This window comes from Cryptomeria japonica, chromosome 4 (genome assembly GCF_030272615.1).
Source record: "Cryptomeria japonica chromosome 4, Sugi_1.0, whole genome shotgun sequence".
Taxonomy (NCBI): Eukaryota; Viridiplantae; Streptophyta; class Pinopsida; order Cupressales; family Cupressaceae; genus Cryptomeria; species Cryptomeria japonica.
Window position 1 is genome coordinate 310188135 of NC_081408.1, and position 12072 is coordinate 310200206.

Genomic DNA, 12072 nt, shown 5'->3' on the forward strand with positions numbered 1-12072 from the left:
GAGAAGCCCTCTTGTGTGCACTTTCTAAACAACAAATAATGGGATTAACTCACAAATCATCTGGAAAGGCTATATAGGATAAGTTGGAGACTCTTCATGAAGGTGACGCTACTATGAAAATTGCAAAATTTGATGGTTACTGGGTGATATATGAGAACCTGAAGATGGAAGAAGATGAAAGGATTACTGCATTCATGGAAAGGGTAAATGAGATTGTTATAAGAATTCAATGTTGTGGTGGAACTCTGAGTGAAGATGAAATTGTTTCTAAAGTTCTAAGAGCCCTACCACTAGCTTACAAGATGAAGGCTACTACTATTAATGAGTTGAGAACAATGGCTAATACATCTATTAACAAAGATACCTTGGTTGGGAAATTATCTGCTTTTCAACTTGAAGAATTTGGACCCTCTGGAGTTGTAAAGTCTGAACTTGCTTTTTCATATATCTACATCATCAATCGGTAAGCAAGATTGGAAAGATTTTTATGGAAAAGAATTGGATGATATGAAGAGAGAAGATGAATAATTTGAGCAACTTGAAGCCCTATTTGCTAGAATATTACCTAAAGGACCGGTAGGAAGTAAGTATGAAGGAAAAGTACCTTTTAAATGTTTTGCATGTAATAAGATTGGTCATTTTGGATCTAGATGTCCTGAAAAGAATTCAAGATTTAAAGAAAGAGTTAGAAGATATTTTAAGCCTAACCTTGGATATCAGAACAAGTATAACTACAAGAAAAATAGAGACAAATCATGCTACATAGTCAATGAGGAAGGCATTATTGATTCTGATGATGAACCGATAGAAGATTTTGCTGGTGGTTTCGACAATGAGAAGGAATGGGTGTTCCTGGATATCAAGGAAGATGTTTCGGCATAGGAAGAGATTGTACCAAAAGAGAAGGCACTTGCTACTAAAATTGAAGAGAAGGATGAATGGGTAATTGACAGTGGTTGTTCACATTATATGGCTGGAGATAAAGGGAAGTTTCCATCTTTGCAAGAATATGATGGCAGTCTAGTTAGATTTGGAGATGTAAAAGCATGTATGATCAAAGAAAAAGGAACTATATCATTGGATGGTAAGAACAATATTGATAATGTTTATGAAGCCCTATAGTCTGGTATGTAAAGAATGTCAAATAGGCAAATATGTCATAACCTCTTTTAGGAGTATACAACATAAATCTAATGATATTCTTGATCTTATTCATAGTGATTTATGTGGCCCTGCTAGAGTTAAAAGTTTTCAAGGTGATAGATATTTTATGCTAATCATTGATGATTATTCTATAATGATGTGGCTTACTTTTATAAGGGAGAAATCTGAGGCATTTGAAAAGTTTAAAATATTTAAGGCTAAAGTGGAAAATGAGACAGGATTGAAGATTAAATGTTTGAGGTCAGATCATGGTGGAGAATTTACATCCGATGAGTTTAATAGCTTTTGTGAGAAGCATGGTATAAGGAGACAATTTTCTACTCCTCGAACACCTCAGCAGAATGGAGTTGTGGCTAGGAAGAACAAAACTATCTGGGATGTTGCTAGAACAATAATAATGGAAGCTAGTCTACCTCATATCTACTGGACAGAAGCAATGAGCATGATGATTTATACATTCAAAAAAGTACATATCAAAGGAGAAACCAGTAAGATACCTTATGAAATGTGGTTTGGTAATACACCTACATTCAAGTATTTCAAAATATCTAGTAGTAAATGCTACATCAAGAGAGATGATATCATTGGCAAGTTTGATTCTAGATGTGATGAAGACATATTTATTGGTTATTCTAATGAAAGCAGGGTATATAGATGTTATAAAAAAAGATTGTAGAGAATTGTGGAGAGTACTAATGTCAAGGTGGATGAGTTGAATAGAGGTCAAATTAGAGTTTATGAGAAGGAACCGGCAATGAAAATAATTATATCTAAACTGGTAGCACATTTACTAAAACGGAGTGTTGAACTAGTTACTCCAGAAGTATCAGAAAATTCTTCAGTAATTGAAGAATCAGGAAGAGGAACAGAGAGTTAGAAGACTCCTAGTTATGTGAGATTGAATCATTAAGAAGATCAAATCATTGGGGATAAGAACATTGGAATAATGACAAGAAGAAGACTGGCAAATAATGAGATATGTTTAATTTCACAAGTTGAACCGGTATCAATAATTGAAGCATGTAAAAATGAATACTAGTTAAAATCTATGGAAGAATAATTAGATCAAATTGAGAAGAATAACACATGAACTTTAGTTCCCCAACCTAAAAATAAGAATGTTATTGGAACTAAATGGGTTTTTAGGAATAAATTGAATGAGGATGGTTAAGGTATAAGGAATAAGGCTAGATTGGTTTATAAAGGATATTCTTAGAAGGAAGGAATTGATTATGGTGAGACTTTTGCACCAGTAGCTAGGATTGAAGCTGTGAGATTATTCTTTCTTATGCTGCACTTAAGAACTACAAGGTTTATTAGATGGATGTTAAGTGTGCATTTTTGAATGAGGATCTTGATGAGGAAGTTTATATTGAGAAACATGATGGTTTTTCACTAGCAAATGATACAAACATGGCTTGCAAGTTAAGGAAATCTTTATATGGATTAAAACAAGCACCTAGAGCTTGGTATGCAAGGTTGGATAAATATATTTTGAACCTTGGTTTCACTAAGGGTAATGCTGACAATAATTTATATTATAAGGTCACTGATGATGATATGCTCATTATTGAAGTATTCGTTGATGACATTATTTTTGGAGGTGAAGATAAGTTGTGTAAGAAATTTACTAACAATATGAAGAATGAATTTGAGATGTCTATGATCGGGGAAATTAAATTTTTCTTAGGTTTGCAAATTACTCAGACTGACAAAGGTATTTTCATCTATCAAACTAAGTATGCTAGGGAATTTTTGAAGAAATTTGGTATGGGAGATTATAAACCAGTAAGTACTCCTATAGTTACAAGTGAGAAATTGACAAGGAAAGATGTTTCTGCACCGATAAATCCTACAAGATACAAATCTATTATTGGGGGTCTGCTTTGTTTGACTCAAACTAGGCTTGACATAATGAATGCTATTTGCATTGTATCAAGATTTTAGAATGATCCTAGAGAAAATCATGAGAGAGCAGTGAAAAGGATTTTTAGATACTTACAAGGTACATCAGAGTATGGTTTGTGGTATCCAAAGGATGATGGCTTTATTTTATGTGCATATACAGATGTTGATTAGGCCAGATATGTTGATGAGCGGAAAAGTACTTCTAGTTGAACTTTCCTTCTTGGAAAGAAGTTGGTTTCATAAATAAGCAAGAAACAATCATGTACTTCTTTATCTATTGCTGAAGCTGAGTATGTTGTTGCTGCTACTAATTGTACACAAGTTTTATGGAAGAAGCAAATGTTGAAAGATATAAAAGTGGATTGTAATGAACCAATAGTTATTCACTCAGATAACTTTGTTGCTATTGACATATCAAAGAATCCGGTATTTTATTCCAAGACAAAGCACATATCTATCAAGTACAACTTTCTGAATGAAAAGGTGGAAGCAAATGAAGTTAGACTGGTTTATGTGAACACTAAAGATCAGATTGCAGATATCTTCACTAAACCTTTGCCTAATGAATCATTTGAGTACTTTAGAGATAGATTGGGAGTTTCTGCCCCTTTAATAGAGACTTGATTGATGCGGTTTGGCATCAATCTGGTATGAATTATCAGAAATATTTTTCATTTTGGCATTGATGTGTGGATGCTTTTTGTCAGGGGGAGTAGTTAGCTTTGCGATTCAATGGTTTATGTTTTTGTTTTGATATTTATATCAGATTTCTGGCATTGATGTCAAATAGAGAGAGATATTGATGTGAAAAAGAAAAACTTATGGAGTTGTATACATTAGAGGGAGAGATATATGTGTAATTTAGAGCTTTACATAGATATCATTCATAGGGGGAGTTTGGTCTTTGTTTCAAAACTTCATTGCTATGTCTTTAAGTGGGAGATTGTTGGTTGTCTTCCATTGGGGGAAACTTGTTTGACATTTCTTGGTACTTAGATGTTTTTCACATCTAGTGTTGCCATCAATGCCAAAGGGGTAGATTGTTGGCCATTTGGAGGAAATGATTACGTGTTGCATTGATGTTTTGTCATTGATGTCAACACTAGCTATTTTAGATGCTTTACCAACAGCCTTCTACTCCCAGTAGGTTGAGTAGTTTCTAGTTGGTTTGGATCTATCATGATCCGGTATGGTTTGGTTATGGAATTGGCTTAGTCATGATACTCATTTTCATATTCAGTCAGTTGGTTTTTGGTTTGGTGATTAGATGCTATCATGTTTGCTTGGAAGCTTGGTTTGTTGTTCCGGTGAGGGTTTCACCGATAGATATTTTGATGAAGATCTTTGATGATATGCATAAGTGGTGTTGGTACAACTTTTGGTGGAGTTTTAGGATGCTGATGATGATAATGTTTGATACTTGGTGGATGGAGATCATTGTTGTAGCATTTGGACCTGTATTGGGTCTTGATTGATCTAGGTTATGGACCGACTTAATGTAACGTGTGGATTGGACCTCTCAATGTGTTTCTGGGATGTCTTATGTGTTGGATATTATTTGTTTGGTCTATGACCAACATGTTTTGTAAATATGTAATTGGTTTATTGTCTGGTGGTCGACCAGATTGTTTATGGTCGAGGGTTTGTATATATTTATGTAAGATCTCATTATAGATCATCATGATATAGGATATGGATATGTAATGTGCGAATAATGTAATATCATTCAGGTAGAAGATTTAGTCAATCATTGGAGATTGATTTGGGTTTATGTAAGAGGATTTAGTCCTCCGGTATTGAGCTTAACCAGAACTGTACTCAGGCATAGGAGATGCTATCATTGCAGTTCATTTATTCTTCCGGATTGTAGTATTGATTTATATGTATTCAATGAGACTCCTTTTTTGATGAGGAGTGCACTCTTGGTTGTTGGCCTTCCTGCAAGTGCAGGCCCCTTAATTGTAATTCACATACAAACTATAAAAGTATTATCTGACTATGGGTATGCTTGCCACCGTGGTTTTTCCCTTTACCGAGTTTTTCACATATAAATCTTGGTGTTATATGGATGGTGTTTATTATCTGATTATTGTTTATGCTTAATTGGTTTAACTGCTATTCTGGTATTTGGTTTAAGCATTTCGGTATTAATGTTTTGGGTTTTGGTATTAAATTTTTAATTGCTAAATGTTCTAGTAATCTGTGACAACTGATTCACCCCTCCCCTCTCAGTTGTCTTCCAGTTATTTGAACTGTCTAACATCAACAATATGAGCAATGCCACACAATATATTAATTATTTTCTTATCACTTTGATTCATGTGCTTTAGGCCTTCAATTAATGGAAGAGATTCACTATTAGGGTATTCTTGGGACATCCATTGTTGAAAGTCATCAAATTTATTATCCAATTTTGAAAGTTGATCTATAGATACTCTAGTAAAAGCTTCCTCTTCATCATTGGAATCATCAATTGGATAAATAGAGATTTTATTAGGATGGGAAAAATCAACATTATCCTCATTGAAGAAGTTACTCAAATTAGGCTCCATTTCCTTGATAATTAAACCTTGGGAAGCCTTAATTATAATGCTTCGTCTAACGGGGATAGTGTAGGTAGGACTAATAGTGGTAAAACTTATGCACTAGATAGAAGATTTGAATTTGGAATTTTAAATTTTGGGAACAAAGTTTACAAAATTGAATAGTGCAAAATTCAAGGAATTTATGATTATACAATTTGAACTTTGTTGAAAGGAAGAATGACATAATTTTCTAAGAAAAATTATGAGAAAAGGAAATTGAAATTTTAAAATTAGGGCCAATGGGATACCACTCAATTTCAAAAGTAAATTTGTCAAAATTTGAATTTTTAAAATCAGGGCAAATTATAATTAACCACTTAATTTCAATTTTTCCTTGAAAACTGTAATGTTGAAATTGGGAAGTATTTTTTATTTTAGAGGGATCAAAATTCAAGAAAATCAGCCAATTTTTTGGATTTAAGTAATTAAATATAGTCATAACAGTCTCCTGAAATTTTGAGAAAAAATCCAGGGATCGTGCTGAAAGTGCACACAATCCTCCCAACTTTTTCAAAAAATTTCAGGGATGAGAATTAGGATGATTTTAAAGCTAACCCCCAAAAATTGGTTGATTTTATGAAGTTTAGATAGGTAGAATTAAGGTTTGATTGTGAAAATAGGACATTATTAGGGTTTTGAAAAAGACAAGAAATTGAATTGCAAATTTGAAAAAAGGTCAAACCTAATGGATAAGGCCAACCTAAATAATGTTTAGAAAACTGAAATTGATTGAAATTGACTGAAATTTGTGCAAAATCCAATTAATTTTAAAATTAGGGTTTCAAGACCTAACCACTTAATTTTAAAATTTTTAAATCTGGAAATGGGAGGGAAATTGAAGATTTGAATTTTAAACAAGAAGACAAATCTAAAAATGGTCCTAAATCTGACAATTAAATGTGAATTCAATTTTTTTTTTGTACAAGTTCAAGTTGATTTTTGAAAATTAGGGTTTTGACAATTAACCACTTAATTTTGTAAATTTAATTTACAAATTAAACAAGACAATGATTAAATTGAATTTTACAAGAAAATTTGTTTTTAGATCTAAAACAATAGATATAATTTTTTACAAGGCACAAGTTCAATTTCAATTTTTGAAAACTAGGCTTTTGATTGAATTAACCACTATGTTTTGTAATTTTGCATAAAAATTAAACTTGTAAATGAAAAATATGCAATAATTTGAAATATAAAGCATGTAAGACGTCGGGTTCACCAAAATGTAATGGTGGTGAAAAAGGGTGATGGAGAAATCAAGAGGAAAGCTTTTCTCTCCTCAAGAGAAGGAGTGAAAGTTTCACAAAAGATTCTCCTTAACCTTTTCACACACATTACATTTAAAAGAGGGGGGAGAATTCACTAGATCCAATCTTAATAGGAAGAGATTGAATGCTAAGTGAATTGACAATGGATTTGGAAAGTGAAAATAACCCCTCTTTAAGAATGCGATAGGTTGAATTATGCAATTTAAGACCAAGTGTAAATATGACAAAGAAATAGTTATAACTTGAGATAGAAATGCAAGATGAAGTTGTGCACCTGGAATTAGTAGTAAGATGTTGAGACAAAACTCCCCTGCAAATTTAGGTGAAAGTTGTTGGGACCATGTCGAAAGTGCACACCATTCTCTGAAAAATTTGCATGACAAAAAGGGTTTTTCTGCCTTTGAAAATGAAGTCCAAATCTGCAAATACAATTGCGCACCTTCAACCTACTCACAGTTTAGAGAGAAAATGTTGTTGGGATTGGGGGTTTTCCTCTAGGTCAAACCTGGTTTTGGAATTAACCAAATGATGAAAAGTATTGCAAGTAATGAAAGTAAATGATTGAAATAGAATTCACCTCAAGGGAGGATGTAATTGAAATGTAGATAGAGTTGTTTGAAGGATATGTAGAATTGAATGTCAAGAGAGATCTCCTCTTTAATGGTTGAATCCTTGACTTGAATGCAACACCTATCCTTGAAAGGAGACTTGAGAATGCTCAATTCTTGAAAGGAATGGGTGGATGCTTGAATGATGATAATGCTTGTTCACCTTAATTTCGCTTCTACAAATAGGAAGGGAAAATACATCTTATATATTCATCAATTTGGGTTAATTGATTGATTTTTCATTATAGGCCGACATAGGGAAACTTTTCCTGCTTTCCAAATGCAAACCCCAATGCAAAGTTTGATCATAATGGACCCAAAATAGGGCAAGGATAGGGGCATCGTGCTCCTGTCTTGCCCTAATTTAGGATAGGAAGTAGTAGTGGGGAGTGTGCGATGGGAGGAGATGTAAGCTTCAAGTAGTGTGAGCATGTCTTGGGTCTCCAGTCAGGCTTAGGGATTTAATTCACCAATGTGAAGGCCCAAATGTAGTTGAAAATTGCAAGTTTATAATTTTATGATGTTATTATATCATAAACAACATAAATTTGCAACAAAATGCTCGGAATATCATATCAGTAGATATTGAATAGATTAGCTAATAAAAAAGGTGTCTCACAAGGTTCTTTGTTATATTCCCATTATTCCACATATTCAACGATTATTTAGGTGTGAAAGCTTAACAGAATTTATTGATTACCATGCATAGAATAGAAGTGGATATGGCATTGTTTGAATGCCTATAGATGGTTTTACATTTAGGGACATGGAGGAAAAATGGCCATAATTTAAAGAACTTTGTAATCTCAGGCTTTCATTGGCAACGGATAGTGTCAATCCATTTAGAGAGCTAAGATCTATTTACTCGGTGTGGCCCGTTTTTGTTATCAATAATAACATTCCTCCATGGATGTCAATAAAGAGGGAGCACTTAATTTTGGCAATGATTGTTCCAAATATTTGTTTACATCAATTTTCTTTAAAGTGGTAGCATCTCATTTGTCTTATTTGTTTCATAATGACTTATATTCTTTTTTATTTATTATTCATGTACATTAATTTATATTATCGCAGTAAAATGGTTATAATAATTATGTAATGTTTATGTTCATTCAACTAGGTATGTACCAAGTTAAAGATATGAATGTATATATCAAGCCTCTCATCGACAAGTTAGTAAAGTTATGGAATGGAATCACTATGTATGATATCTCTAGACCAATATGATAAAAACAATTTCAATTCCATGCATGCTTGTATGGACAATTGATGACACCCCAAATCTAACACATTTTTGTGGTATGTTATATCGTTTGACTATACTTTAACAATATTTAATTTTATGAAGTAAATATCATGCATATTTTTTAATTAATATATTTATTATATATAATTATAAAAATTGACATATTTAATCCAGTTATATATGATCTTGTAGGTCTCCAAACAAATGGAAAACTTGCATGTCCAGTTTGTGGTCCAAAGATGAAATCTCATTATTCAACAACTTTAGGAAAGCAAGTGTTTGATGAGTATAGGCACTTCCTCCACATAAACCATAAGTATCGAACTACTGAAAAACATCTTTTCAATGAGAAAGAAGAGACTACATCAAAACCATGAAGAATGACACCTCACTTAGGGAAGTTGGAATATAATAGAATTAGTTATCAAGGTTATATATCAGATCAATTTGTTTCTCTATCATATATGATATGTTTGGAATTTATATTTTTTATATTTTGTTTTGTTTACTCATGTTGTAATTGTCAATGATTGTTGTTGTTAATTTTTTTAACTTATATGCTTCATGAAGGTTGTCAAGGCATTAATGGGTAGCTTCCATAGGGACTAAAAAGTCATCCCAAGAAATTTAGTAGGTTTCCCTACTATGAGTAGCTACAAATTGTGCATTCATTTGATACAATGCATATCAAAAAGTTTATAACAAAAACGTTATGGAAAATTTTGGATGGAAAGCATGACAAAGAAAATTGTCAAAATTTGTAGTGACATTCAGGAAGCCAATCATGCAATAAAAAATGTCATTGAATTAAATAGATACGGAGGCCAAATTAATATAACCACCCTTCCTTGGTTATTAATGGAGCAGCATAGCAATTCTATTAAAGTAGTCATACAAAAAATTTGATTTCCCATAGGATTTGCTGCAAACATAAACAATATCATAACAAAGAAAGGTGAATTTGGGTCAAGGATGAAAATGCATGATTGACATACCTTCATTAAGGTAATTATTCTAGTATATTATACATATATTTGTATACTGCATGTACTTTTCAATGTATTATGTTTACTAGTTTTGGAAAAATAATGAAAAGATCATTTTATAATTGTTGCAATATGTTCTACCTCAATCTGTCCTAGACAACTTCGACATCAATGTCAAGAAATTTATATATGATCTTGGAAAATACATGAGGTAACTAGTGATATTTGTTCAATTCATTGTATAGATCTTATATTTTCCATTTGTTTTACTTGTTATGTAATATATTATATATTTTTGTTAAATCTAGTTAATATTTTTGCACCTTGAATCACTTGTAGATGGTTGTCATCTAAAGAAATCCATAAAGAATATATAAATTATTAGAAGAGAAAAATTTCTCTTCTAATGTGTGAAATGCAAAAGTTTCTACCTTCGACATTTTTCAATGCATAAGAACACTACCTCATACAACAAATTGAGGAGATTGAATTGTGTGGACCTATACATATAAGGTCAATGTGGATGGTTGAGAGGAACTTGAAATTTTTGAAGGCTTTGGTTAGACAAAGAGAACATCCTGAGGGTTCTATGGTAGAGGGATATATGGTATACTAGACCATGGTGTACATTACCAAATATCTTCCTAAGTTCGCAACAAAGATCCATGTAGATCACGTTTGGAATCCCAACTCCATTAATAAATTTGAATGGGAGTATCTTATTGGGAAAGGTAGATTGAGAAAAGTGAGATATAATTATAAGATGGTCATGGAGATTAATTAGAATACATTTTACATTGCCTTCAATTGCTTACAAAGAAACAATGGAGAACTAGTCCAAATGAAAGAATCTTCTACACACAAATAGAAAAGTACTGGCATTGTATTACTCTAGAAAATAATTATTTCATTGTTGAAAAGTATTAAAATATTAAAAAGTCTTGATGATCAAATATTACAATTCAAATTTCATATATATAAGAAGAATACCCAACAAAGGTGTCTCTTCGGATTGTCTTGTGGTAAATAATTAAACTACTGATCTTAATTAAACTTATAAAACAATTTAATCTTCTCCTAACATTGACTTAGCCACTGAGATATGTTTTTAATACTCCTCTAAGGTGTTGGTTCTCAAATCAACAGATAGTTTGATTGAATTTATCTCTCCCAATTACCCAACCCTCAATGTTACAATCTGATATCTTTTATTACAGTTAGTCTGATTGAATTTAACTCTCATAGAGAGAACAATCAAAATAGAATGCAAATAGCCACCTTTTTTCTTAGATGCACTGTATATTCATCTAACTTGCATTATAACATAAAATCTTCACAAAAGGATTTAGGATAACAATCTACAACCATAGATAATTATAACAGAGAACTAATTTGAAAGAAAAAGCATCCACAACTTAATTAGTATATAAGAGAACCGACTTCTATATTAATTTCAAAATAAGAGTCTTTGCTTAAACATGTGTATGAAAATTACTAACAATGTGTAACTTGTCACTCCTAAATTCTATCTTACAAATGATTACATCAAATATTTATAACATATCATAGGTTCATGCCCTTTTAAAAGTGTCTTTTGGAAATAAACTAAGAGATTAACTTAAAGGAAACTAATCATTATCTAGTCAAGCACAAGTGTGCTTCAAATGCTCCAGGTACTCTTTGTTGTAATGGGTGTCACATTCATGGATTATATCTCTTTCTTTGACCTCCATTGTCACCATTTCCTCCACGCAGTCCACCATTGTGTTTGTGTTTCTTGCTTTATCCACTTTCATTGCATTCCTGAATACTATTTAATAATCTCGAACCTGGTCCATTTTCTCATTCAGGTCTCTATCTTCATTGAGCAGGGGTAGGATGCCATTTGATCCATCTCCTATTAAATCAACACTTTAAGACCTCAGCACCTCTAGATATTCTTTATGTGTTTTGATCAATTCTTCACAATTTTTAATAGCATTAGGGTCCACCTTTATCTTTCCCTTGGAGCTCCTCAAGCCTATATTGAAGTCTTTTCTCTAACCTTTCATTCTCCTTAATGGCTAATTAGTTCTTTGAGTACATTTCCTATTATTTATCCATCCATACCATATAGTTGGTAAACCTTTTCTAAACAAATGTAGATAGTATCTCAGTCTTGACATTTTTCAACTGGGCCTAGAGATGGAGAATTTCTTTCTTAATTTTGCTAGCTTTAATATGCGACTGTGAACTTTCACCTTATGTTAACAATTTTTGTCGCTCTTTCTACTTTAGTAATTCTTTTAAATGATCAATTTCTTTACT